This window comes from Lissotriton helveticus, chromosome 3_1 (genome assembly GCF_964261635.1).
Source record: "Lissotriton helveticus chromosome 3_1, aLisHel1.1, whole genome shotgun sequence".
In the NCBI taxonomy this organism is placed as follows: Eukaryota; Metazoa; Chordata; class Amphibia; order Caudata; family Salamandridae; genus Lissotriton; species Lissotriton helveticus.
The window spans coordinates 504,162,211-504,188,538 of NC_136061.1; positions in this window are offsets into that span (position 1 = coordinate 504,162,211).

The window sequence follows — 26,328 nt, forward strand, 5'->3', positions numbered from 1 at the left end:
CCAGTGGACCTCTGTCTCCTTTCTTTCTTTCTGCTCCTTCACTCGTTTTTCTCCCCTTTCTATCTTTCACCTTTCTGCACCTCTGTTATTTTGCGCCTTATTTCTGCCCATTTCCCTTTCTCTCCCTCTGCTCCTTCACTCGTTTTCACTCGTTTTTTCCCCTTTCTATCTTTCACCTTTCTGCACCTCTGCTCTTTTGTGCCTTATTTTTGCCCATTTTCCCTTTCTCTCCCTCTGCTCCTTCTCTCGTTTTCACTCGTTTTTTTTACCCTTTCTATCTTTCACCTTTCTGCTCTTTTCTGCATCTCTGCTCTTTTGTGCCTTATTTCTGCCTATTTTCCCTTTTTTCTTTATCCCTTCTTTCCTCCCTTTACCTTTCCCCGCCGCTGCTGCCCCCGCGGCCCCTCCCCCCCAGCACGACCGGCCCAATCCAGCTCCCCTCCCCGCTCCCGCCTCCCAGCTGTCCAGCCCTCCCCGACCCCTACTTAATGGCGGCCACTGCGGGGACAGGCGAGCAAGACCACTGACTCATTGTCAGTGAAATTGCTCTCCCACCCTCGCAGCTCCACCATTAAGTGAGGTGCCCCTGCCCCTGCACTCTTGAGTGTTGGTGATCGAGGCCCTCCTCCACCCGCAGGTTTCCCTGCGCCTCATCCCTGGTGGTCCAGTGGACCTCTGTCTCCTTTCTTTCTTTCTGCTCTTCACTCGTTTTTCTCCCCTTTCTATCTTTCACCTTTCTGCACCTCTGTTCTTTTGCGCCTTATTTCTGCCCATTTCCCTTTCTCTCCCTCTGCTCCTTCACTCGTTTTCACTCGTTTTTTCCCCTTTCTATCTTTCACCTTTCTGCACCTCTGCTCTTTTGTGCCTTATTTTTGCCCATTTTCCCTTTCTCTCCCTCTGCTCCTTCTCTCGTTTTCACTCGTTTTTTACCCTTTCTATCTTTCACCTTTCTGCTCTTTTCTGCATCTCTGCTCTTTTGTGCCTTATTTCTGCCTATTTTCCCTTTTTTCTTTATCCCTTCTTTCCTCCCTTTACCTTTCCCCGCCGCTGCTGCCCCCGCGGCCCCTCCCCCCCAGCACGACCGGCCCAATCCAGCTCCCCTCCCCGCTCCCGCCTCCCAGCTGTCCAGCCCTCCCCGACCCCTACTTAATGGCGGCCACTGCGGGGACAGGCGAGCAAGACCACTGACTCATTGTCAGTGAAATTGCTCTCCCACCCTCGCAGCTCCACCATTAAGTGAGGTGCCCCTGCACTCTTGAGTGTTGGTGATCGAGGCCCTCCTCCACCCGCAGGTTTCCCTGCGCCTCATCCCTGGTGGTCCAGTGGACCTCTGTCTCCTTTCTTTCTTTCTGCTCCTTCACTCGTTTTTCTCCCCTTTCTATCTTCACCTTTCTGCACCTCTGTTATTTTGCGCCTTATTTCTGCCCATTTCCCTTTCTCTCCCTCTGCTCTCCTTCACTCGTTTTCACTCGTTTTTTCCCCTTTCTATCTTTCACCTTTCTGCACCTCTGCTCTTTTGTGCCTTATTTTTGCCCATTTTCCCTTTCTCTCCCTCTGCTCCTTCTCTCGTTTTCACTCGTTTTTTTACCCTTTCTATCTTTCACCTTTCTGCTCTTTTCTGCATCTCTGCTCTTTTGTGCCTTATTTCTGCCTATTTTCCCTTTTTTCTTTATCCCTTCTTTCCTCCCTTTACCTTTCCCCGCCACTGCTGCCCCCGCGGCCCCTCCCCCCCAGCACGACCGGCCCAATCCAGCTCCCCTCCCCGCTCCCGCCTCCCAGCTGTCCAGCCCTCCCCGACCCCTACTTAATGGCAGCCACTGCGGGGACAGGCGAGCAAGACCACTGACTCATTGTCAGTGAAATTGCTCTCCCACCCTCGCAGCTCCACCATTAAGTGAGGAGCCCCTGCCCCTGCACTCTTGAGTGTTGGTGATCGAGGCCCTCCTCCACCCGCAGGTTTCCCTGCGCCTCATCCCTGGTGGTCCAGTGGACCTCTGTCTCCTTTCTTTCTTTCTGCTCCTTCACTCGTTTTTCTCCCCTTTCTATCTTTCACCTTTCTGCACCTCTGTTCTTTTGCGCCTTATTTCTGCCCATTTCCCTTTCTCTCCCTCTGCTCCTTCACTCGTTTTCACTCGTTTTTTCCCCTTTCTATCTTTCACCTTTCTGCACCTCTGCTCTTTTGTGCCTTATTTTTGCCCATTTTCCCTTTCTCTCCCTCTGCTCCTTCTCTCGTTTTCACTCGTTTTTTTACCCTTTCTATCTTTCACCTTTCTGCTCTTTTCTGCATCTCTGCTCTTTTGTGCCTTATTTCTGCCTATTTTCCCTTTTTTCTTTATCCCTTCTTTCCTCCCTTTACCTTTCCCCGCCGCTGCTGCCCCCGCGGCCCCTCCCCCCCAGCACGACCGGCCCAATCCAGCTCCCCTCCCCGCTCCCGCCTCCCAGCTGTCCAGCCCTCCCCGACCCCTACTTAATGGCGGCCACTGCGGGGACAGGCGAGCAAGACCACTGACTCATTGTCAGTGAAATTGCTCTCCCACCCTCGCAGCTCCACCATTAAGTGAGGTGCCCCTGCCCCTGCACTCTTGAGTGTTGGTGATCGAGGCCCTCCTCCACCCGCAGGTTTCCCTGCGCCTCATCCCTGGTGGTCCAGTGGACCTCTGTCTCCTTTCTTTCTTTCTGCTCTTCACTAGTTTTTCTCCCCTTTCTATCTTTCACCTTTCTGCACCTCTGTTCTTTTGCGCCTTATTTCTGCCCATTTCCCTTTCTCTCCCTCTGCTCCTTCACTCGTTTTCACTCGTTTTTTCCCCTTTCTATCTTTCACCTTTCTGCACCTCTGCTCTTTTGTGCCTTATTTTTGCCCATTTTCCCTTTCTCTCCCTCTGCTCCTTCTCTCGTTTTCACTCGTTTTTTTACCCTTTCTATCTTTCACCTTTCTGCTCTTTTCTGCATCTCTGCTCTTTTGTGCCTTATTTCTGCCTATTTTCCCTTTTTTCTTTATCCCTTCTTTCCTCCCTTTACCTTTCCCCGCCGCTGCTGCCCCCGCGGCCCCTCCCCCCCAGCACGACCGGCCCAATCCAGCTCCCCTCCCCGCTCCCGCCTCCCAGCTGTCCAGCCCTCCCCGACCCCTACTTAATGGCGGCCACTGCGGGGACAGGCGAGCAAGACCACTGACTCATTGTCAGTGAAATTGCTCTCCCACCCTCGCAGCTCCACCATTAAGTGAGGTGCCCCTGCACTCTTGAGTGTTGGTGATCGAGGCCCTCCTCCACCCGCAGGTTTCCCTGCGCCTCATCCCTGGTGGTCCAGTGGACCTCTGTCTCCTTTCTTTCTTTCTGCTCCTTCACTCGTTTTTCTCCCCTTTCTATCTTTCACCTTTCTGCACCTCTGTTCTTTTGCGCCTTATTTCTGCCCATTTCCCTTTCTCTCCCTCTGCTCCTTCACTCGTTTTCACTCGTTTTTTCCCCTTTCTATCTTTCACCTTTCTGCACCTCTGCTCTTTGGTGCCTTATTTTTGCCCATTTTCCCTTTCTCTCCCTCTGCTCCTTCTCTCGTTTTCACTCGTTTTTTTACCCTTTCTATCGTTCACCTTTCTGCTCTTTTCTGCATCTCTGCTCTTTTGTGCCTTATTTCTGCCTATTTTCCCTTTTTTCTTTATCCCTTCTTTCCTCCCTTTACCTTTCCCCGCCGCTGCTGCCCCCGCGGCCCCTCCCCCCCAGCACGACCGGCCCAATCCAGCTCCCCTCCCCGCTCCCGCCTCCCAGCTGTCCAGCCCTCCCCGACCCCTACTTAATGGCGGCCACTGCGGGGACAGGCGAGCAAGACCACTGACTCATTGTCAGTGAAATTGCTCTCCCACCCTCGCAGCTCCACCATTAAGTGAGGTGCCCCTGCCCCTGCACTCTTGAGTGTTGGTGATCGAGGCCCTCCTCCACCCGCAGGTTTCCCTGCGCCTCATCCCTGGTGGTCCAGTGGACCTCTGTCTCCTTTCTTTCTTTCTGCTCCTTCACTCGTTTTTCTCCCCTTTCTATCTTTCACCTTTCTGCACCTCTGTTCTTTTGCGCCTTATTTCTGCCCATTTCCCTTTCCCTCCCTCTGCTCCTTCACTCTTTTTCACTCGTTTTTTCCCCTTTCTATCTTTCACCTTTCTGCACCTCTGCTCTTTTGTGCCTTATTTTTGCCCATTTTCCCTTTCTCTCCCTCTGCTCCTTCTCTCGTTTTCACTCGTTTTTTTACCCTTTCTATCTTTCACCTTTCTGCTCTTTTCTGCATCTCTGCTCCTTTGTGCCTTATTTCTGCCTATTTTCCCTTTTTTCTTTATCCCTTCTTTCCTCCCTTTACCTTTCCCTGCCGCTGCTGCCCCCGCGGCCCCTCCCCCCCAGCACGACCGGCCCAATCCAGCTCCCCTCCCCGCTCCCGCCTCCCAGCTGTCCAGCCCTCCCCGACCCCTACTTAATGGCGGCCACTGCGGGGACAGGCGAGCAAGACCACTGACTCATTGTCAGTGAAATTGCTCTCCCACCCTCGCAGCTCCACCATTAAGTGAGGTGCCCCTGCCCCTGCACTCTTGAGTGTTGGTGATCGAGGCCCTCCTCCACCCGCAGGTTTCCCTGCGCCTCATCCCTGGTGGTCCAGTGGACCTCTGTCTCCTTTCTTTCTTTCTGCTCTTCACTCGTTTTTCTCCCCTTTCTATCTTTCACCTTTCTGCACCTCTGTTCTTTTGCGCCTTATTTCTGCCCATTTCCCTTTCTCTCCCTCTGCTCCTTCACTCGTTTTCACTCGTTTTTTCCCCTTTCTATCTTTCACCTTTCTGCACCTCTGCTCTTTTGTGCCTTATTTTTGCCCATTTTCCCTTTCTCTCCCTCTGCTCCTTCTCTCGTTTTCACTCGTTTTTTTACCCTTTCTATCTTTCACCTTTCTGCTCTTTTCTGCATCTCTGCTCTTTTGTGCCTTATTTCTGCCTATTTTCCCTTTTTTCTTTATCCCTTCTTTCCTCCCTTTACCTTTCCCCGCCGCTGCTGCCCCCGCGGCCCCTCCCCCCCAGCACGACCGGCCCAATCCAGCTCCCCTCCCCGCTCCCGCCTCCCAGCTGTCCAGCCCTCCCCGACCCCTACTTAATGGCGGCCACTGCGGGGACAGGCGAGCAAGACCACTGACTCATTGTCAGTGAAATTGCTCTCCCACCCTCGCAGCTCCACCATTAAGTGAGGTGCCCCTGCACTCTTGAGTGTTGGTGATCGAGGCCCTCCTCCACCCGCAGGTTTCCCTGCGCCTCATCCCTGGTGGTCCAGTGGACCTCTGTCTCCTTTCTTTCTTTCTGCTCCTTCACTCGTTTTTCTCCCCTTTCTATCTTTCACCTTTCTGCACCTCTGTTCTTTTGCGCCTTATTTCTGCCCATTTCCCTTTCTCTCCCTCTGCTCCTTCACTCGTTTTCACTCGTTTTTTCCCCTTTCTATCTTTCACCTTTCTGCACCTCTGCTCTTTGGTGCCTTATTTTTGCCCATTTTCCCTTTCTCTCCCTCTGCTCCTTCTCTCGTTTTCACTCGTTTTTTTACCCTTTCTATCGTTCACCTTTCTGCTCTTTTCTGCATCTCTGCTCTTTTGTGCCTTATTTCTGCCTATTTTCCCTTTTTTCTTTATCCCTTCTTTCCTCCCTTTACCTTTCCCCGCCGCTGCTGCCCCCGCGGCCCCTCCCCCCCAGCACGACCGGCCCAATCCAGCTCCCCTCCCCGCTCCCGCCTCCCAGCTGTCCAGCCCTCCCCGACCCCTACTTAATGGCGGCCACTGCGGGGACAGGCGAGCAAGACCACTGACTCATTGTCAGTGAAATTGCTCTCCCACCCTCGCAGCTCCACCATTAAGTGAGGTGCCCCTGCCCCTGCACTCTTGAGTGTTGGTGATCGAGGCCCTCCTCCACCCGCAGGTTTCCCTGCGCCTCATCCCTGGTGGTCCAGTGGACCTCTGTCTCCTTTCTTTCTTTCTGCTCCTTCACTCGTTTTTCTCCCCTTTCTATCTTTCACCTTTCTGCACCTCTGTTCTTTTGCGCCTTATTTCTGCCCATTTCCCTTTCCCTCCCTCTGCTCCTTCACTCTTTTTCACTCGTTTTTTCCCCTTTCTATCTTTCACCTTTCTGCACCTCTGCTCTTTTGTGCCTTATTTTTGCCCATTTTCCCTTTCTCTCCCTCTGCTCCTTCTCTCGTTTTCACTCGTTTTTTTACCCTTTCTATCTTTCACCTTTCTGCTCTTTTCTGCATCTCTGCTCTTTTGTGCCTTATTTCTGCCTATTTTCCCTTTTTTCTTTATCCCTTCTTTCCTCCCTTTACCTTTCCCCGCCGCTGCTGCCCCCGCGGCCCCTCCCCCCCAGCACGACCGGCCCAATCCAGCTCCCCTCCCCGCTCCCGCCTCCCAGCTGTCCAGCCCTCCCCGACCCCTACTTAATGGCGGCCACTGCGGGGACAGGCGAGCAAGACCACTGACTCATTGTCAGTGAAATTGCTCTCCCACCCTCGCAGCTCCACCATTAAGTGAGGTGCCCCTGCACTCTTGAGTGTTGGTGATCGAGGCCCTCCTCCACCCGCAGGTTTCCCTGCGCCTCATCCCTGGTGGTCCAGTGGACCTCTGTCTCCTTTCTTTCTTTCTGCTCCTTCACTCATTTTTCTCCCCTTTCTATCTTTCACCTTTCTGCACCTCTGTTATTTTGCGCCTTATTTCTGCCCATTTCCCTTTCTCTCCCTCTGCTCCTTCACTCGTTTTCACTCGTTTTTTCCCCTTTCTATCTTTCACCTTTCTGCACCTCTGCTCTTTTGTGCCTTATTTTTGCCCATTTTCCCTTTCTCTCCCTCTGCTCCTTCTCTCGTTTTCACTCGTTTTTTTACCCTTTCTATCTTTCACCTTTCTGCTCTTTTCTGCATCTCTGCTCTTTTGTGCCTTATTTCTGCCTATTTTCCCTTTTTTCTTTATCCCTTCTTTCCTCCCTTTACCTTTCCCCGCCGCTGCTGCCCCCGCGGCCCCTCCCCCCAGCACGACCGGCCCAATCCAGCTCCCCTCCCCGCTCCCGCCTCCCAGCTGTCCAGCCCTCCCCGACCCCTACTTAATGGCAGCCACTGCGGGGACAGGCGAGCAAGACCACTGACTCATTGTCAGTGAAATTGCTCTCCCACCCTCGCAGCTCCACCATTAAGTGAGGAGCCCCTGCCCCTGCACTCTTGAGCGTTGGTGATCGAGGCCCTCCTCCACCCGCAGGTTTCCCTGCGCCTCATCCCTGGTGGTCCAGTGGACCTCTGTCTCCTTTCTTTCTTTCTGCTCCTTCACTCGTTTTTCTCCCCTTTCTATCTTTCACCTTTCTGCACCTCTGTTCTTTTGCGCCTTATTTCTGCCCATTTCCCTTTCTCTCCCTCTGCTCCTTCACTCGTTTTCACTCGTTTTTTCCCCTTTCTATCTTTCACCTTTCTGCACCTCTGCTCTTTTGTGCCTTATTTTTGCCCATTTTCCCTTTCTCTCCCTCTGCTCCTTCTCTCGTTTTCACTCGTTTTTTTACCCTTTCTATCTTTCACCTTTCTGCTCTTTTCTGCATCTCTGCTCTTTTGTGCCTTATTTCTGCCTATTTTCCCTTTTTTCTTTATCCCTTCTTTCCTCCCTTTACCTTTCCCCGCCGCTGCTGCCCCCGCGGCCCCTCCCCCCCAGCACGACCGGCCCAATCCAGCTCCCCTCCCCGCTCCCGCCTCCCAGCTGTCCAGCCCTCCCCGACCCCTACTTAATGGCGGCCACTGCGGTGACAGGCGAGCAAGACCACTGACTCATTGTCAGTGAAATTGCTCTCCCACCCTCGCAGCTCCACCATTAAGTGAGGTGCCCCTGCCCCTGCACTCTTGAGTGTTGGTGATCGAGGCCCTCCTCCACCCGCAGGTTTCCCTGCGCCTCATCCCTGGTGGTCCAGTGGACCTCTGTCTCCTTTCTTTCTTTCTGCTCCTTCACTCGTTTTTCTCCCCTTTCTATCTTTCACCTTTCTGCACCTCTGTTCTTTTGCGCCTTATTTCTGCCCATTTCCCTTTCTCTCCCTCTGCTCCTTCACTCGTTTTCACTCGTTTTTTCCCCTTTCTATCTTTCACCTTTCTGCACCTCTGCTCTTTTGTGCCTTATTTTTGCCCATTTTCCCTTTCTCTCCCTCTGCTCCTTCTCTCGTTTTCACTCGTTTTTTTACCCTTTCTATCTTTCACCTTTCTGCTCTTTTCTGCATCTCTGCTCTTTTGTGCCTTATTTCTGCCTATTTTCCCTTTTTTCTTTATCCCTTCTTTCCTCCCTTTACCTTTCCCCGCCGCTGCTGCCCCCGCGGCCCCTCCCCCCCAGCACGACCGGCCCAATCCAGCTCCCCTCCCCGCTCCCGCCTCCCAGCTGTCCAGCCCTCCCCGACCCCTACTTAATGGCGGCCACTGCGGGGACAGGCGAGCAAGACCACTGACTCATTGTCAGTGAAATTGCTCTCCCACCCTCGCAGCTCCACCATTAAGTGAGGTGCCCCTGCCCCTGCACTCTTGAGTGTTGGTGATCGAGGCCCTCCTCCACCCGCAGGTTTCCCTGCGCCTCATCCCTGGTGGTCCAGTGGACCTCTGTCTCCTTTCTTTCTTTCTGCTCCTTCACTCGTTTTTCTCCCCTTTCTATCTTTCACCTTTCTGCACCTCTGTTCTTTTGCGCTTTATTTCTGCCCATTTCCCTTTCTCTCCCTCTGCTCCTTCACTCGTTTTCACTCGTTTTTCCCCTTTCTATCTTTCACCTTTCTGCACCTCTGCTCTTTTGTGCCTTATTTTTGCCCATTTTCCCTTTCTCTCCCTCTGCTCCTTCTCTCGTTTTCACTCGTTTTTTTACCATTTCTATCTTTCACCTTTCTGCTCTTTTCTGCATCTCTGCTCTTTTGTGCCTTATTTCTGCCTATTTTCCCTTTTTTCTTTATCCCTTCTTTCCTCCCTTTACCTTTCCCCGCCGCTGCTGCCCCCGCGGCCCCTCCCCCCCAGCACGACCGGCCCAATCCAGCTCCCCTCCCCGCTCCCGCCTCCCAGCTGTCCAGCCCTCCCCGACCCCTACTTAATGGCGGCCACTGCGGGGACAGGCGAGCAAGACCACTGACTCATTGTCAGTGAAATTGCTCTCCCACCCTCGCAGCTCCACCATTAAGTGAGGTGCCCCTGCACTCTTGAGTGTTGGTGATCGAGGCCCTCCTCCACCCGCAGGTTTCCCTGCGTCTCATCCCTGGTGGTCCAGTGGACCTCTGTCTCCTTTCTTTCTTTCTGCTCCTTCACTCGTTTTTCTCCCCTTTCTATCTTTCACCTTTCTGCACCTCTGTTCTTTTGCGCCTTATTTCTGCCCATTTCCCTTTCTCTCCCTCTGCTCCTTTACTCGTTTTCACTCGTTTTTTCCCCTTTCTATCTTTCACCTTTCTGCACCTCTGCTCTTTTGTGCCTTATTTTTGCCCATTTTCCCTTTCTCTCCCTCTGCTCCTTCTCTCGTTTTCACTCGTTTTTTACCCTTTCTATCTTTCACCTTTCTGCTCTTTTCTGCATCTCTGCTCTTTTGTGCCTTATTTCTGCCTATTTTCCCTTTTTTCTTTATCCCTTCTTTCCTCCCTTTACCTTTCCCCGCCGCTGCTGCCCCCGCGGCCCCTCCCCCCCAGCACGACCGGCCCAATCCAGCTCCCCTCCCCGCTCCCGCCTCCCAGTTGTCCAGCCCTCCCCGACCCCTACTTAATGGCGGCCACTGCGGGGACAGGCGAGCAAGACCACTGACTCATTGTCAGTGAAATTGCTCTCCCAACCTCGCAGCTCCACCATTAAGTGAGGTGCCCCTGCACTCTTGAGTGTTGGTGATCGAGGCCCTCCTCCACCCGCAGGTTTCCCTGCGCCTCATCCCTGGTGGTCCAGTGGACCTCTGTCTCCTTTCTTTCTTTCTGCTCCTTCACTCATTTTTCTCCCCTTTCTATCTTTCACCTTTCTGCACCTCTGTTCTTTTGCGCCTTATTTCTGCCCATTTCCCTTTCTCTCCCTCTGCTCCTTCACTCGTTTTCACTCGTTTTTTCCCCTTTCTATCTTTCACCTTTCTGCACCTCTGCTCTTTTGTGCCTTATTTTTGCCCATTTTCCCTTTCTCTCCCTCTGCTCCTTCTCTCGTTTTCACTCGTTTTTTTACCCTTTCTATCTTTCACCTTTCTGCTCTTTTCTGCATCTCTGCTCTTTTGTGCCTTATTTCTGCCTATTTTCCCTTTTTTCCTTATCCCTTCTTTCCTCCCTTTACCTTTCCCCGCCGCTGCTGCCCCCGCGGCCCCTCCCCCCCAGCACGACCGGCCCAATCCAGCTCCCCTCCCCGCTCCCGCCTCCCAGCTGTCCAGCCCTCCCCGACCCCTACTTAATGGCAGCCACTGCGGGGACAGGCGAGCAAGACCACTGACTCATTGTCAGTGAAATTGCTCTCCCACCCTCGCAGCTCCACCATTAAGTGAGGAGCCCCTGCCCCTGCACTCTTGAGTGTTGGTGATCGAGGCCCTCCTCCACCCGCAGGTTTCCCTGCGCCTCATCCCTGGTGGTCCAGTGGACCTCTGTCTCCTTTCTTTCTTTCTGCTCCTTCACTCGTTTTTCTCCCCTTTCTATCTTTCACCTTTCTGCACCTCTGTTCTTTTGCGCCTTATTTCTGCCCATTTCCCTTTCTCTTCCTCTGCTCCTTCACTCGTTTTCACTCGTTTTTTCCCCTTTCTATCTTTCACCTTTCTGCACCTCTGCTCTTTTGTGCCTTATTTTTGCCCATTTTCCCTTTCTCTCCCTCTGCTCCTTCTCTCGTTTTCACTCGTTTTTTTACCCTTTCTATCTTTCACCTTTCTGCTCTTTTCTGCATCTCTGCTCTTTTCTGCCTTATTTCTGCCTATTTTCCCTTTTTTCTTTATCCCTTCTTTCCTCCCTTTACCTTTCCCCGCCGCTGCTGCCCCCGCGGCCCCTCCCCCCCAGCACGACCGGCCCAATCCAGCTCCCCTCCCCGCTCCCGCCTCCCAGCTGTCCAGCCCTCCCCGACCCCTACTTAATGGCGGCCACTACGCGGCCACGGGCTGCGGGCGCGCCGCTGGTGCACCGAAGGCGCATCAAAGGCAAGCACGTCTGCGCCCGTCTGCGACCCGTCCGCGACCAGCACCAGGAACCCTGGACCTCCGCCCCGCCAACGCTACGACCCAGCAGCACTCCACGCACTCAACCCAGGCTGCAACAACAACTGCAAGCTAGCATCACCAGCCGACACCCATGGACCCTTCAGCTGTCACCGCTGCCGGCACACCTGCAGCACCGCCAAGAACACGGATCCAGCACAACCCGCCCACAAGAACACAACCGAACTGAAGACCCTGCAATGCATCCTCCTCAACGTCCGATCCCTCCACAAACACGCCACAGAAATCTGGGACCTCCTCGACAGCACAAGCCCAGACGTAGCATTCTTCACCGAAACCTGGACCAACACTACCTCGGGACCGGACATCGCCATCGCCATCCCCCAAGGATACAAGATCTCCAGGAAGGACCGCCCCATCCACCCAGGAGGAGGAATCGCCATCGTCCACAAATCCAGCCTCCGCCTGAGCACACTCCCTGACGAGTCCTCAGAACTGATGGAACACCTTCACTTCAAGATACTGGCCAGCCCCACCGCCGCCCTCCGAGGAACCCTCATCTACCGACCCCCTGGACCCCGCGGACCCTTTGCCAACTCCATCACGGACATTATCTCCCCGCAGGCCATCGCATCCACCAACTACACCCTGCTGGGAGACCTCAACTTCCACCTCGACAATCAACTGGACCCCAACACCACATCCCTCCTGGACAACCTCCACAACATTGGACTCCGCCAGATCGTGACCGAGCCCACGCACTCAGCAGGACACACCCTCGACCCCCTCTTCACTACAGGAAACTCCATCACCTTCAGCCACACCACCGAACTCCACCCCAACCATCGCGGAAAACGACGACCCCAACACCGCAGCCCGAACCCTGCATAGATGGATCTCGGACAGCACCAACACCATAGCCCCCCTCAAGAAAAACAACAATACCCGTGCCAAGAAAGCCAGATGGTTTACCACCGAACTTCGAGAGTCCAGGCGTACATGCCGCCACCTCGAAAAGGCCTGGAGAAACACCAAATCCACAGAAGCCCACAACAACTTCAGAGCCGCCACCAACGCCCACCATCAACTCATCAGAGAAACGAGGAAAAAAGCGATTGAAGACAGAATCTCCACCCACGCACACAACAGCAAGGAACTCTTCAGCCTCATCAAGGAGTTCGCCCAACCCACCAGCGAGTCTACCGACATCCCTCCCTCACAAGACCTCTGCGACAAACTCAGCATCTTTTTCCACCACAAAATCAAGAGCATCTACGACAACTTCGACGAAGACAACCAACACACTGAACCCTCACCAACCACCCCCGACACCCGGAAACCAGCGATTGATGACTGGACAGCCCTCACCACCGAAGACACACTGAAGACAATGAAGTCAATCCACTCAGGGGCCCCCACGGACCCCTGCCCCCACCACATCTTCAACAGAGCCGCCAACACCATCGCACCCATGCTCCGCCAAACCATCAACCGCTCCCTGGCGACCGCCTCATTCCCCGACGACTGGAAACACGCCGAGGTCAACCCCCTCCTAAAGAAACCCTCAGCGGACCCCACCGACCTCAAAAACTACAGACCCATCTCCCTGCTCCCGTTCCCAGCGAAAGTCATTGAGAAAGCCATCAACAGCCAACTCGCCACATTCATTGAAGAACACAACATCCTCGACTCCTCCCAATCCGGCTTCAGAAAAAACCACAGTACGGAAACCGCCCTCCTCGCCGCAACAGACGACATCCGCACCTTACTGGACAAAGGAGAAACAGTAGCCCTCATCCTCCTCGACCTATCAGCGGCGTTCGACACAGTCTCCCACCGCACCCTAATACGCAGACTCTACGATGCAGGAATCCAGGACAAGGCCCTCGACTGGATCTGCCCCTTCCTCTCCAGCAGGACGCAGCGGGTCAGACTCCCCCCTTTCCTCTCGGACCCCACACCTATCACCTGCGGAGTCCCCCAGGGCTCCTCCCTCAGCCCGACGCTCTTCAACGTCTACATGGCTCCACTTGCCCCCATCGTCAGAACCTACGGACTCAACATCGTGTCATATGCAGACGACACCCAGCTCATCCTCTCCCTATCCAACGAGCCCAACACCGCCAGACGCAACTTTCGAGAAGGCATGGAAGCCGTCGCCAAATGGATGAAAAACAGCTACCTACAACTAAACACCAACAAAACAGAAGTACTCATCATGGGCCCAAACCCCGACGCCTGGAGTGACACCTGGTGGCCCACCGCCCTCGGAAACCCGCCAACCCCCACAGACCACGCACGCAACCTGGGAATCATCCTGGACTCCGAGCTCAAAATGGACCGCCAGATCAACTCTGTCTCATCTTCCTGCTTCCACACCCTCCGCCTCCTTCGTAAGACCTTCAAATGGATCCCCCTCGAACACCGAAAGACAGTCACTCACGCCCTGGTCACCAGCAGACTCGACTACGGCAACGCACTCTACGCCGGAATAAACAAAAACCTCATCCGCAAGCTACAGAACATCCAGAACGCCGCCGCGAGACTGGTCCTCAACCTGCCAAAACACTGCCACATCTCCCAGCACCTGCCCACACTCCACTGGCTCCCCGTCGAGGCGAGAATCACCTTTAAGATGCTCACCCACGCACACAAGGCCCTCCACGGCACCGGACCAGCATACCTGAACAGCCGACTCAAATTCCACGCACCCCAAAGGACCCTACGATCAGCCCAGCTTTCCTACGCTGTGGTCCCCCGCACCAGAAAGACCAGATCGGGAGGCCGCTCCTTCTCCTTCCTCGCGGCCAAAGCATGGAACGCCCTTCCGCTCCACCTCAGACAGACAACATCGCTCCCCATCTTCGCAAGAAACCTCAAAACCTGGCTCTTCGACAGACCCCCTCCTTGATGGAATGGAACCTGCACCCCTCCAACCCCCCCCCACCCCTAGCGCCTTGAGACCCTTATGGGTGAGTAGTCGCGCTTTAACAAACTCCTGATTGATTGATTGATGGGATGCCACCCGGCCTGCCTACAGCCACCTCTATTTTCTGATCTACGTGTGTTGCGTGCGGTATCACAGGTATTTCCTGCCAGTACTCAAGCCGCTCAACTGTGAGTAATTTTTAAAATTATTATTACTCCCCAGGCACACTTGCCAGAGTATGTACAGCGAGCCGTGCCCGTTTTGTGTCTCCCTCCCACTGTCTAACCCTAGGATTGGAAGTCACCTGCGCTGACTCGTCCAGTAGACACACATTCAATATACAGAGACTTTTGGGATTGGGAGTCACAAGTATTGTTGAGGCACCGCTCCCCAAAACAAAGAACAGCTCATGTCCTTTCTTGGCCTTTGTGAATTGTATGCGAAGTTTATGAAGGATTTTGCCAAAACAACCAAATATTTCCGAACGCTACTTAAGAAAGGGACTAATTACAAATGGTCAGAGGAGTGTCAGTATGGTTTTCAATCCATCAAAAACCATATTGTCTAAGCTCCGGCTCTACAAGCCTTTATTGAAGGTAGGCAAACTGTGATCACACTTGATGCCTGTGAGTATGGTCTAGGAGCGGTGCTATCGCAATATGATGAGGGAAAGGAGCACACAGTGAGATTTGCCTCTGGGACTCTTCGCCCTGTTGAACGAAACGTTGTCTATCAAATTACTTGAGTATACTTTCAGTGTAGAATACATTCCTGGAGGAAGGAATAGCAGGGCAGATTCCCTATCCAGGCTTCCTATTTCTGATACAGATGAGCAAGATTGAGAGACTGAAGTTGAAGAGTGTTTTGTGGCAAATGTTAATCAAGACTGTTTGTCTTTTGTAGAAGATGACTGGGTAACTGAAGTTGAGAAGGTTGTTGTGCTCAAAGAAGTTGCTTTACTGATCAAGAAAGGTTGGCCGAGAGAGAAGTGTCTTTCCTCTGATCTTCAGATGTTCTGGAAAGTCAGTAATGAGCTTTCGGTTGAGGATGGAAAAGTAGTCAGAGGTGAGAAACTTGTGCCTCTCATGTGCTACAGAGAGAAAATAGTTCTAGCCGCTTATTCAGGTCACCTTGGTGTTACTATTACTAAAAGGAAAGTCAGGTCTGATTTTTGGTGGCCTAGGATGGACACTCAGGTTGATGAGTTAGTTAAACAATGTACATAATGTAATGCTACTGACAATGTTCTTGTCTTAGAGGGTAGTGTTGAATTTCCTGTACCCCCTCCTGGTAGAGCCTGGCAGAAGTTAGGCATGGACTTTCTATGACCTTTCCATGTTCTTACTGCCAATTCAAGATATTTTTTGGTTCTTATTGATCATCCGTCCAGGTGGGTTGAGGTTGAACCCATCAATGTCCCTGATTCTAAGAGTGTCATTAACTGTTTGAACACTATTTTTCACAGGGAAGGTTATCCTGAGCAAATTCTTACAGACAATGGTGTCCAATTTGTCTTGCAAGAGATGAATTCCTTTTTGCGTTCTTGTGGCATTAAACAGATCAGAACCCCTCTTTATCATCCACAAAGCAATGGCAATGCTGAGAGATTTAACAGAGTGGTTGTAGAGTGTGTCCAGGCAGCTTTTAGATCTAAGATCCTGTAGTTTTCAAGCTGTGAAAGAACTGGTTTGGTCATACCGCACATCACCTCATGTTGCCACCAATTTCAGTCCTTTCGAACTTATGAGAGGGAGAAAAGCTTCCTCACAGGTTTATCCAATTTGGATGGTGAAGTCTTTTCACCATGGTGGAGACATGAGGGACATGTGGAAATCAGCCAATAAAAAATTGTTTGAAATTTATTTTAAAAACATTGAACCTGCTGTTGAGAAAGAAATCCACAAGATTCAAATTGGAGACTGGGTTAGAGAAAAAAAAAACCTTCTCAGTTACAAAAGGCCTTTCTAAATTTTTTAATTCTCAGCAGGTTGTAGAGATTCGCAAGAATGCTGTGAAATTGGCCAATGGTAATTGGTGGAGCACCTCACGTGTGGATAAGGATCCTTGTTTTTTTCCTAAAAATGTGGAGATTGACAAAAATGTTTCAGGAGGGGATGGTGTCAGGAAAAACTCCAGGGTTCATGCCAGATCAAGCAGATTACATGGCAAAAGTCGCTGAGAAGACCGTCAACACACAGCTAACAAGGTTCATCGAAGATTAGTCCATCCTCGACACCTCCCAATTTGGATTCCGTAGCATCTACAGCACAGAGACCGCCCTACTCGCCAACACAGATGACATCCGCACCCTCCTCGACCAAGGCCACACTGCAGCCCTGATCCTGCTCGGCCTGTCAGCAGCATTTAACACTGTCACCCCTTGCGCACTCGACACCAGACTACGCAACACTAGCATACAAGGTACTGCCCTCAAATGGATCCACTCGTTCCTCCCCGGCAGAAGCCAAAGAATCAAACTGCCACCTTTTCTCTCCGAACCCACGGAAATTAACTGGGGAGAACTCCAGGGATTTTTCCTCAGTCCAACCCTCTTCAACATCTACTTGGTCCCCCTCGCCGCCACCGTCAGACACACGGCCTCATCATAGTATCCTTCGCCGATGACACTCAGCTCATCCTCTCCCTCCCAAGGGCCCAACCACCACCAGACTCAACTTTCAGGAAGGAATGCAGGACGTGGCATCTTGGATGAGCAGCAGCTGCCTGAACCTCTATATGGAGAAAACAGAAGTCCTCGTACTCGGAACCACCCGGTCAGCATGGAACAAAACCTGGTGGCCCTCTGCCCTTGGAAGTCCCACAACCCCCACGGACCACGCAAGAAACCTCAGCATCGTACTTGACTCCACCCTCTCCATGATCAAGCAGGTAAACGCTTTCGCGTCCAGCTACTTCTACCCCAAACCGCATCCTTTGAAAAAACTTCAAATGGATTCCCCCCGAGTCAAGAAAGACAGTCACCCACGCACTCATAACCAGCAAAGTGGACTACGGAAACGTCCTCTATGCCGGCATCATCAAGTCTACTCCGCAAGCTCCAGACGATACAGAACACAGCAGCCAGACTCGTCCTTGGCATCCCCGTCACGAGAACACCAGCCAACACCTACGGAACATCCACTGGCTCCCCATTCAGAAAAGAGTCACTTTCAAGCTACTCACCCACACATACAAATGCCTCCACAATATAGGACCCCAATACCTCAATAAGAGAATCACCTTCCACGTACCCCGTGCATTCAAAGGGCTAGAACAGGAGGAAGAGCCTTCTCTTACATCGCGGCAAAGACCTGGAACGAGCTCCCAATGATCATCAGATGCACCCCCTTCCTTAACACCTTCAAGAAGGCTCTCAAGACTTTGCTCTTTGACTGATCGGAGCTGCTGATTCCCCCCGCCCCATGCCTTAAGACCCTCAAGGGTGAGTAGTGCGCTTACAATTTTCTGATTGATTGATTAAGACTCTCTTTTTGATATCCACCTACTGGCTTTACCTTCTTCAACAAGGGATCTTCTTTCTCTCTGCAAGGAATCCATGGTGCTGCTTTTCCAATTTGACATAGTTACTTTGGTCAGTTAAGAGGCTGAGACATTTGTCTGTGTAGCCATATCTGTTTTGTATGACTAGAGCGCCACCTTTGTCAGCTGGTTTTATCATCATTATCAGTTTTTAGAGAGACCAATGGTTTTTAGAGAGACCAATGCGTCTTTTCAGAGTTTGATATATTCTGTAAGATAAGCATCTTGGAAGTACCAATGGATATAAAATCCTTTATGACAGCATGTTCAAACATTAGGATCTCAATTGCTACCAAACACTGGGTGTGAGAGTCAATCTTCAGGCTTGAGTCTTCTGCTCCTGTTTTTTGAGAAACAAGGGCCTCCATTTCATTTTTCAAAAATATCTTCCAGCTCACGCAACAAATTAAAATTGACCACTGATGTAGTGGGGACAAACCTCAGTCTTTTGATTTATGAATAAGTTAACATTCTCATCCCTGGCAATTTGTCCCAAGTCTTGCTCCTTGTGTTCATTCTGGACAAGGAGTCATGCTCCTTATGTTCATTCTGGATTCATGATCTTCCCACAGTATTTTGGGATCTGTTCTCCTTTTCTTTCTTCCTCTTTTCAACCCAGCCTAAAAAGGTCAGGATGCCCTTAAACATGCATAATGATGTGAAGGTACACCACTTTGATCTTCACATCATTATCATCTCAAATTATATGTGCGTGCTGCAATAGTCATTTTTTCTGCTCGCAACTGGACCAATACCGGTGCTAGAAGCAGGCAATTGTGTAGCATAAGTAGGACTTAAAAAATTACCTTAGTGGTTCCTTAGAGTCCTAATAGTACCTACTTCACATGTCACACACTTAAAAATAATCAGTGCTGATACGTTAGAAATAGGAAAGGCTTCTCACATACAATATGTCAAAATGTCTTACCATAGTCACTATGGACACAAGTTCTACTCACATCGTTAAGGATCCATGCGGCAGTCCACCTATTTAGACTCCCAGAACTCCCGAATGTTGGTGTATGCTGGTTCAGGTGCCATCTGAGTGGGTTTGCCTTTGCATGATCATGCATTCTTAGAATGTGAAAATTATCACTGTTACACAACACTGATAATGAACCATAGTGGAATGATGAAATGTGGAGCGAATCATGTGTGCTATACGGATACAGGATAATCCAACTGTCATAACTAATATAAGGTTTTCTCTGTTTCTTTATTCCTTTTCTATAAACATTAAATAAAAGAAATACCCAACAATAACACCTAATAATACCTGGTGCTGTAGATGTATGAGTGAGTGTATGAAATGATTGTTGTGAGGCTCACATGGAAATTTTAGCATAGTATTGGGGACCTAGAAGGTCCTGATGAAAGCTGATTTATCGGTTTAGTCATTAACTATCAGTTGAAACATGTTGACCTATAGATGTGGAAATAATTAACTCTCCCCACACATCCAATGTTTTGTATTTTTAATCTACCCCTGGGTGCCCATTAATAATATTGCTTGATAAATGTGACACTCAGAGACATTTTAATTCTATCACGTCTCTTTGGGTCACAGAAACAATTCCCCTCCTTAACTCAATGTGCTTTCTCTAAAAGTTGGGTTGAGCCCACACACTACACAGCTAAACTACAGTGCGGGGATTTGAAGATGAAGCATGCTACATATAATTAAGTGGCTGAGAGTTTAGTAAAAAAGAGCAGGGTTTCTCCCCAAACTTTCTCCTTCTCATTGGTCTTGGAAGCTACCTCTCCTGTTGGTTCAATGATAAAGAGTACCCAGCATTGTGAGCCACACGCAGGTAGTGTGGTCATAAAGGTAATTTTATGAAATGTTGCAAATGTTCAACTAAAGCTTAGGAGATTGTTGATGTGAAAGAAACTAATGATAAAGTTGTGTTGCATATGTGGAAATGAAATTCTGGAATCCCACAGAGAAGGCGATGGTCAATGACACAGTGATTTCCATGATGTTTGATTCATGTTTCGGACTGAGCATTATTTCTCAGGAGGTATTTAATTGCAAACTTAAAAACAATGTTAAACTGTACAAAATGGATATCAAGACTGTGGTGTATGGTGTCAGGAACATAAAATGAAAGGTGTGGAAGAGAGTTCCACAGTTTTGCGGCATTTAGAGAGAATAGTCGGCCTCCGATTCTGGCTTTTTTAATTTTAGGAATAGATGCCAGGATTAGTGATTTTGAACAGAGGGTTCTATTAGGCTCATACCGCTGTATGCTGTTCTTGAGGATAGGAGGGCCTAGGTTATAGAAGGATTTGTGGGCAATGCATAGTGATTTAAAATTGATTCGCTCCTGGATAGGAAGCCAATGTAAATCCTTCAGAGCTGGTCTGGGTGATTGCATTTTAGGAACATTGAGCAGTAATCGGGCAGCCCGATTCTGGGTGGTTTGTAGCCTGGCAATGGTGGCCAACGGGGACCCCAGATAAAGCGCATTGGCGTAGTCCAACCTGGACAAGACAAGGGCCTGTACCATGATTTTCCTAGCCCCAAACGGTAGAATGGGAAGAATTTTTCGAGCAGGTTGAAGAATGCCAAAACAAGTGGCGGCTGTCTTCCTAGCTTGAGGCTTGAAGGACAGGTCCTGGTCCAACCAGACACCCAGGCTTTTGAGCTGGTGTTTAGGCGAGGGGGCAGGACCTAAGATGGTAGGCCAGATTTCTTTCACATTGAGTGGCGAGCGATTTCCCAGGACCATGATTTCACTCTTGTCCCCATTAAGTTTCAAGAAGGAGTCCCTCATCCAGGAGGCTATCTCTTGGAGGCACTTGTAAGGACCAGGAGAGTTACTGTCTGTTTTGTTGAGTCCAATCACTAGTTGAGTATCATCGGCATACGTAACGATATGGATTCCAAAAGGAAGAACTGCCTCAGCTAGGGTACAAGTATAGGCGTTAAAAAGAGTAGGGCTCAGGGAAGAGCCCTGTGGAACTCCACAGCAGAGAGGGGTTTTCTATCTAAAGATGCATCTTTTAGTGAAGGTGCTTTTTACATTCTGTGTTTGAAAAGACCACTTTTAGAAAGTGGGTATTATTTTGCTCGGTCATCCCGTGTGCTTCTGCTGGAATGTGGATTGCCTATCTGGTTTTTGGGATGACAGATGGCTGGGGAGCGGGGTGGCTCCTGATAGTCTGGGTAGGCCAGGAAAGGGATCAACAGACTTGGATTACGATGGGGGAAGAGGAAGGGGATCTTCTTACACCTGAAAGGGCCTGGTCTGCCTCTGACAAAGCCGTCTTCACCTCCTGCCAGGAATTGATGCCAGAGATGATCCAACTGGTTCTGGATGGTCACAGACACCCTCTGCCTGAACTTTCAAAGGAGTTTTGGATGCAAATGCTGGGTCCCAGACCCCTGAACTTAAGAACTTATCTGGAACAAGAAGACTGCAAAGAAGTAGGGCCGGAGAAGATGCTAAAGAAAGGACTGCTTTGCTGGGTGCTTTGCTGTGCTGACCTGCAGTGACTGTTTCTGTCTTGAGCAGTGAAAGGCCTGGACTTTCTGCAACCTAATTTGTGAGTCTCTCCAAGGACTTGCGATAGAGCTTGCCCCCTGTTCACAAAGTCTCAGGAACAGCAAAGACTTCAAGTTCTTCGACCTGCAGCACTGGGGACGGTGTATTTTGTGCTGCAAACCGAAGAACACCAACTCAATGACGTCTACGACGTCACTGCCGACTCCGTGTCCTGAAGGCACCGCAGAGGGCCCTGCTGCAATGCCACAACGCAACCCTGATCTCACTGACAACTCCTGTTGATGCCGCCACCGAGCCGCTGCTTGCACCGTGACCTGTAGGCACCTCACTCCGCACCGCCTCGCTTCACGCTGAAGCTTTGGCACCGCAGAGGGCACCGCCGCAACTCCGCACTGCAACCCTGCTCTCACTGACAATGCCTGTTGACGTTGCCACTGAGCCGCTGCTTGCACCGCGACTTGTAGGCACTGCACTCCGCACCGACTTGCTTCACGCCGAAGCTTGGCAATGCAGAGAGCACCGCCGCAATGCTGCACCACAACCCTGGTCTCCCTGACGACGCCTGTTGACGCTGCCACTGAGCTGCTGCTTGCACCACGACCTGTGGGCACCGCACCCCGCACTGACTCGCATCACGCAAAGCTTTGGCCCCACAGAGAGCACCGCCGCAACACCGCAACGCAACCCTGGTCTCACCCACGATGTCTGTTGATGTCACCACCGAGTCGCTGCTCGCCCCGTGACCTGTGTGCACCGCACTTCGCACCACCTGGCTTCACGAGGACGCCTTGGATGGCCTGGCACCACCACTTCCCGCCAAACTGAACACCACTGCTTGCACCGTGGTATGAGGGCACCGCTCGTAAGTTGCACGATGCAACGCCCTCATCCCACACCGCAGCCTTGGCTTACTGACGTCGGCGGCATCGACTCCATTTCGTCAGCCGATGACAGGGCTTCAGCAACGACAATGCCGCTGCTTGCACCATGACCTGCTAGCACCGTGACGAGCACCACCTCCATCTCGCACCGCAACCATCCTGGTCTCACCGACGACGTCCTCCGACACCACCACAGAGCCGCTGCTTGCACCGCAACCTTGGTGCACCGCACGCTGCACTGCTGCGCTTCGCACCACAGCACCCGGCGCCCGCCAGTGCCAGCGCTCCTGATTCCACCAGAGAGAAGCTCGACCTGCAAAAGCGAGTGACTTTAAGGGCCCTATCGTCCTGCATCTCTGACATGTACTGTTTTATGGGTCTTCCCGACACCATAGCTGGCCCGCAACCCCACGAACAGCCAGAACTGAATAATTGTGTGGCTGATTATTTATCGAGGTAAGTGAATATTGTTGAAAGTGATGAAGGAAGTCTAAAGGATTATGTTTGAAATGATGAGAGTCTTTGTGTCATATTGGGTGGTAGTATGGTGCAGGAAGAATGGCAAATGGAGTTGGAGTAGGACGTGATTCTTGTGCAGTACTATAAATTCTTGAGGGAAGGTTGGCAGGTGAAAATTGAAGCCATGGAATGGGGCAAACCTTATCATTTGAAAAAAGATGAATGATCACTTTATGAAGGTCAATTATGTAGAGGAGATAGACTGGTCACACCCAAAAGTTTGGGTAAAAGGGTGTTTGATATTGCTCATGAGGAACATTTTAGAATAGGAAAAACTAAGGCGAGGATTTGTGAAAATTTTGGGCGGCTGGGTTTTGACTTGGAGATTGAGGAAAATTTGGGACTGTTTTAAGTGTCATGAAAATTACAACATTTTGAAATTAAGGACAGTTCCCATTTCGTGTAGGAATTTGGCTGAAGGATCATGGCAGGATATAGCAATTTATATATTTGGTCCGTTAAGAGGTGACAATGCTACCTCATATATGTTTGTGGTAGTTGATTTGTTTGCAAGATGGCCTGAGATTTTCTGCATTGCTGACACATGTTCGGGAGCTTCTGTGGTTGTCAGAAAATGTGTTTGAAAGTAAACATGTACCTTAGTCTATTTTTCAGTCACACAAGATCTCTGAGGACAGAGATCAAGAACCCAGCCGTAGTCTATGACTTTATTCCCAAAACACACTGGTGTTGGAATAGTGTCAATAGTTCCAAGAAAGAAAAAAAGGGAAAAATATATTCCTCTTTTTAGGTGTCCCCTCACTCACCAGGGTTGCCCCACGGTGACATGCTTCATCATAGGGGCCATCCCAGCCCTCTACGGACTGGGGCGTGCTGCGACTTGCGGAATTACGTAGGAGCACTTACAAAGGACTATGTGTGGTGCAAGGAATGTGATGTGAAGGAGTGGAGTTCATGTGATAAGTTAAAATTACCTGCCTAGTGAGTTGCAAAAACTTTATTCCTAGGTGGTAAAGCTAAAAATGGGGTAGAAATGGTAGGATACCTAAATTGTGATGGGTTTAGGTGTACCTAACAACTCCTGTCTGCCAACATGTTTCGTGCATCCCCCTAGCACTTCCTCAGGGCTACACAGGGACCAGCCCTTTGTTCGCCACTCCTTATTTAAAGCCTAATAAGCTATTACATACAAACTGATAATAATTAATTCAATGCTGCAAATAAATGAGGCATGCATCTGGTACCTACGCAACCAAACTTAATCACGTGGTCCTGTAAGATAAAAGGAAAACAATAGTGATAGTTACGGGGTATCAAGTTCCCCTTGTAATTTTACACGACACACATATTGTATGGACCTTTGAAAATATTGACTGTATTTAATGTGGCCCATTGATGTGAAGACGTTTTTTCAGGAATAAAAACGTGGTTAAGCACCTCTTGGTGAGCACACAGTGAACACACACATAACACAAACATACTGTTGTGACTACGCTCACACAAAAAAACATTTTTACATACATGAAAAAAGGCTAAACTGTGCCCCATGAAATCGGTAGGGGTACAATATCCTGGTAGATCTGAGAAAAATAGAAGAATGGTTTTTGTTAGCCTTAGCTGTTTTCCTAGATATATCCCAGAGGCTGGTAAGAGAACTAGGAGATTATCCCAGTGTCTGTGCCTCCAAAGGCGCTACACAATACACTTACTTGCTGCCGGGATACCACAATCGGTCTCACCTAGGCAAACCCCTCCGGTCCGAATGTTAGTGGACCTTGGGCGGTTCTTGCTCATATATCCTGCTTCCTGGTGGGAGAATAGAAAGAGTAGCGCGTGTACACACGATGGTCGCGTGCTTCACTGGCGCCATCTTGGGTGTATTCCGTGATTCTGGTACAGTTTTTTACAATATTTAACTCATCGGGGCCTCGTTTTCGAGAAGACAAGTATTACCAGATTCGCATACTATGGGCTCACAAAAGTAAAAGTATCTGGGCAATTGTATAGAATCGGACCTAATTCCTGATATGTGCTAGTTACTATCCAAAAGAGCGGGCGCCCTCTTGTGTGTCCCCTAGGATGTTCCACTATTGAAAACTATTTTTACACACGAGAGGGGTCTCATTTTTGAAAACGATTAATTACTCAATCTCATATTAACAGTTGGTATATTATGAATATCTCCCCCCTTTTTTTTTCTGGTTAAAAAACGATGTATGACCCGTTTATATAAATTCTTGTAGTTCATTAATAGGGTATTAACAGAGTGTTATTCAGACCCTATGGTGTTTTCAAATACTTGAGTTAGGTGCCACTAGTGATAGCAGTTTTTGTTTATCCTTCATGCATATCTGAATGGATGGGTGAATATATAGTAGTGTTACAACCCATCTTCTTCGGCCAGTATCCCAGTACACCTAGACTAAGGTCTGTGCACTCTTTTCTCATTTCATGTTTGTGGGAACCTGCTGTCTGAATGGTTGTCTATGTCAGTTGCCCCCATGGTATGTCATCATTTAGACCCAAGACATGAGACCTAAGCTTGAAGACCCAGCGTTGCTCTTTTTCCAGTAGTTTCTTTTCCAGGTCATATTGTGGCTGTAGAGTCTCAAGGACCACCCAGTTGAAGTCGTTTGTGGTGTGTCCCTTTTCTAAGAAATGTGTGGTCATTTTGGTGTTAGAATGTTTGCACCTAAAGCTGCTGCGGTGTTCTATCATGCGTGTGCAGACCTTTCTTGTCGTCATTCCAATGTAGTTCAGATTGCACGCACACGTGATCATGTAAACCACGCCTTTTGTATTATAATTGGAGTATGATCTTATGTCCCAGGTGACCCCATTGTTGAATGTCACTTTCTTAGTTGCCATTGTTAAGTGGCAAACACTACAGTCAGTGCATGGATAGTGACCTACTGGCAATGGATGTAGAAGACGTACTTGTGCCACCTTTCCTCTTGGCCTGGTATGTACCAACAGGTCTTTTAGGTTTCTACCTTTTTCGGTGGCTGAACATAGGTAACGCCAAATCTAGGCCTCCGCTGTTGAGGGTCCTCCAATGTTTTTTCACAATCTTTGATACTTTATCAGAACTCAGATTTTGGTGGGTCTCGATGTAGAAAGTCTATACACGAGCCTGCCTCACAAGGAAACTCTTGAAATTCTTGAGAAAGTGCTCTTTGAGAGCACTTGGCAATACAAGACACCCAGGCATGTGGTACTTGAGTGTTGTCGCCTGGCACTCACTGAGAATTTTTTCCTGTTCAAAGATACCCTGTACCGCCAAAGACATGGGACAAGCATGGGCAGCACATTTGCGCCGAGTGTGGCAGGCCTCTATGTACACCAGCTAGAGAAGAAAAAGATCCTGACTCATGACAACCCACACTCAGGCCACATACATATGTGAAAGCGCTATATTGACGACGTGCTACTAATCTGGGAGGGTGATGAAAGTGAAATTGAACTATTCCTAAATTGGCTAAACCAGCAGGACCCCTTCCTTAAGTTCACGTCCACCCATAGCAGATCAGAACTGGTTTTCCTAGACCTAAATATAAGAGCAGATAATGGGAAACTTGTAACCACCACACATTTTAAACCCACGGCTAGGAATTGCTTGCTAAAATTCGAAAGCTTTCACCCAAGACAATTGAAAGAAAATCTGCCATTTGGGCAGTTCTTGCGCCTAAGGCGAAATTGTACAGAGAAATGTGATTACGAAAAACAAGCTAAGGATCTGAGCAAGAGACTGCAGCAAAGAAACTACCCCTCACACATAGTCGCGAAGGCGACCGGCGGAAAAGCGGCGGACGGTCTTGCCGCGGACCCCCCAGCCATCCTAATGTGGCGGGGG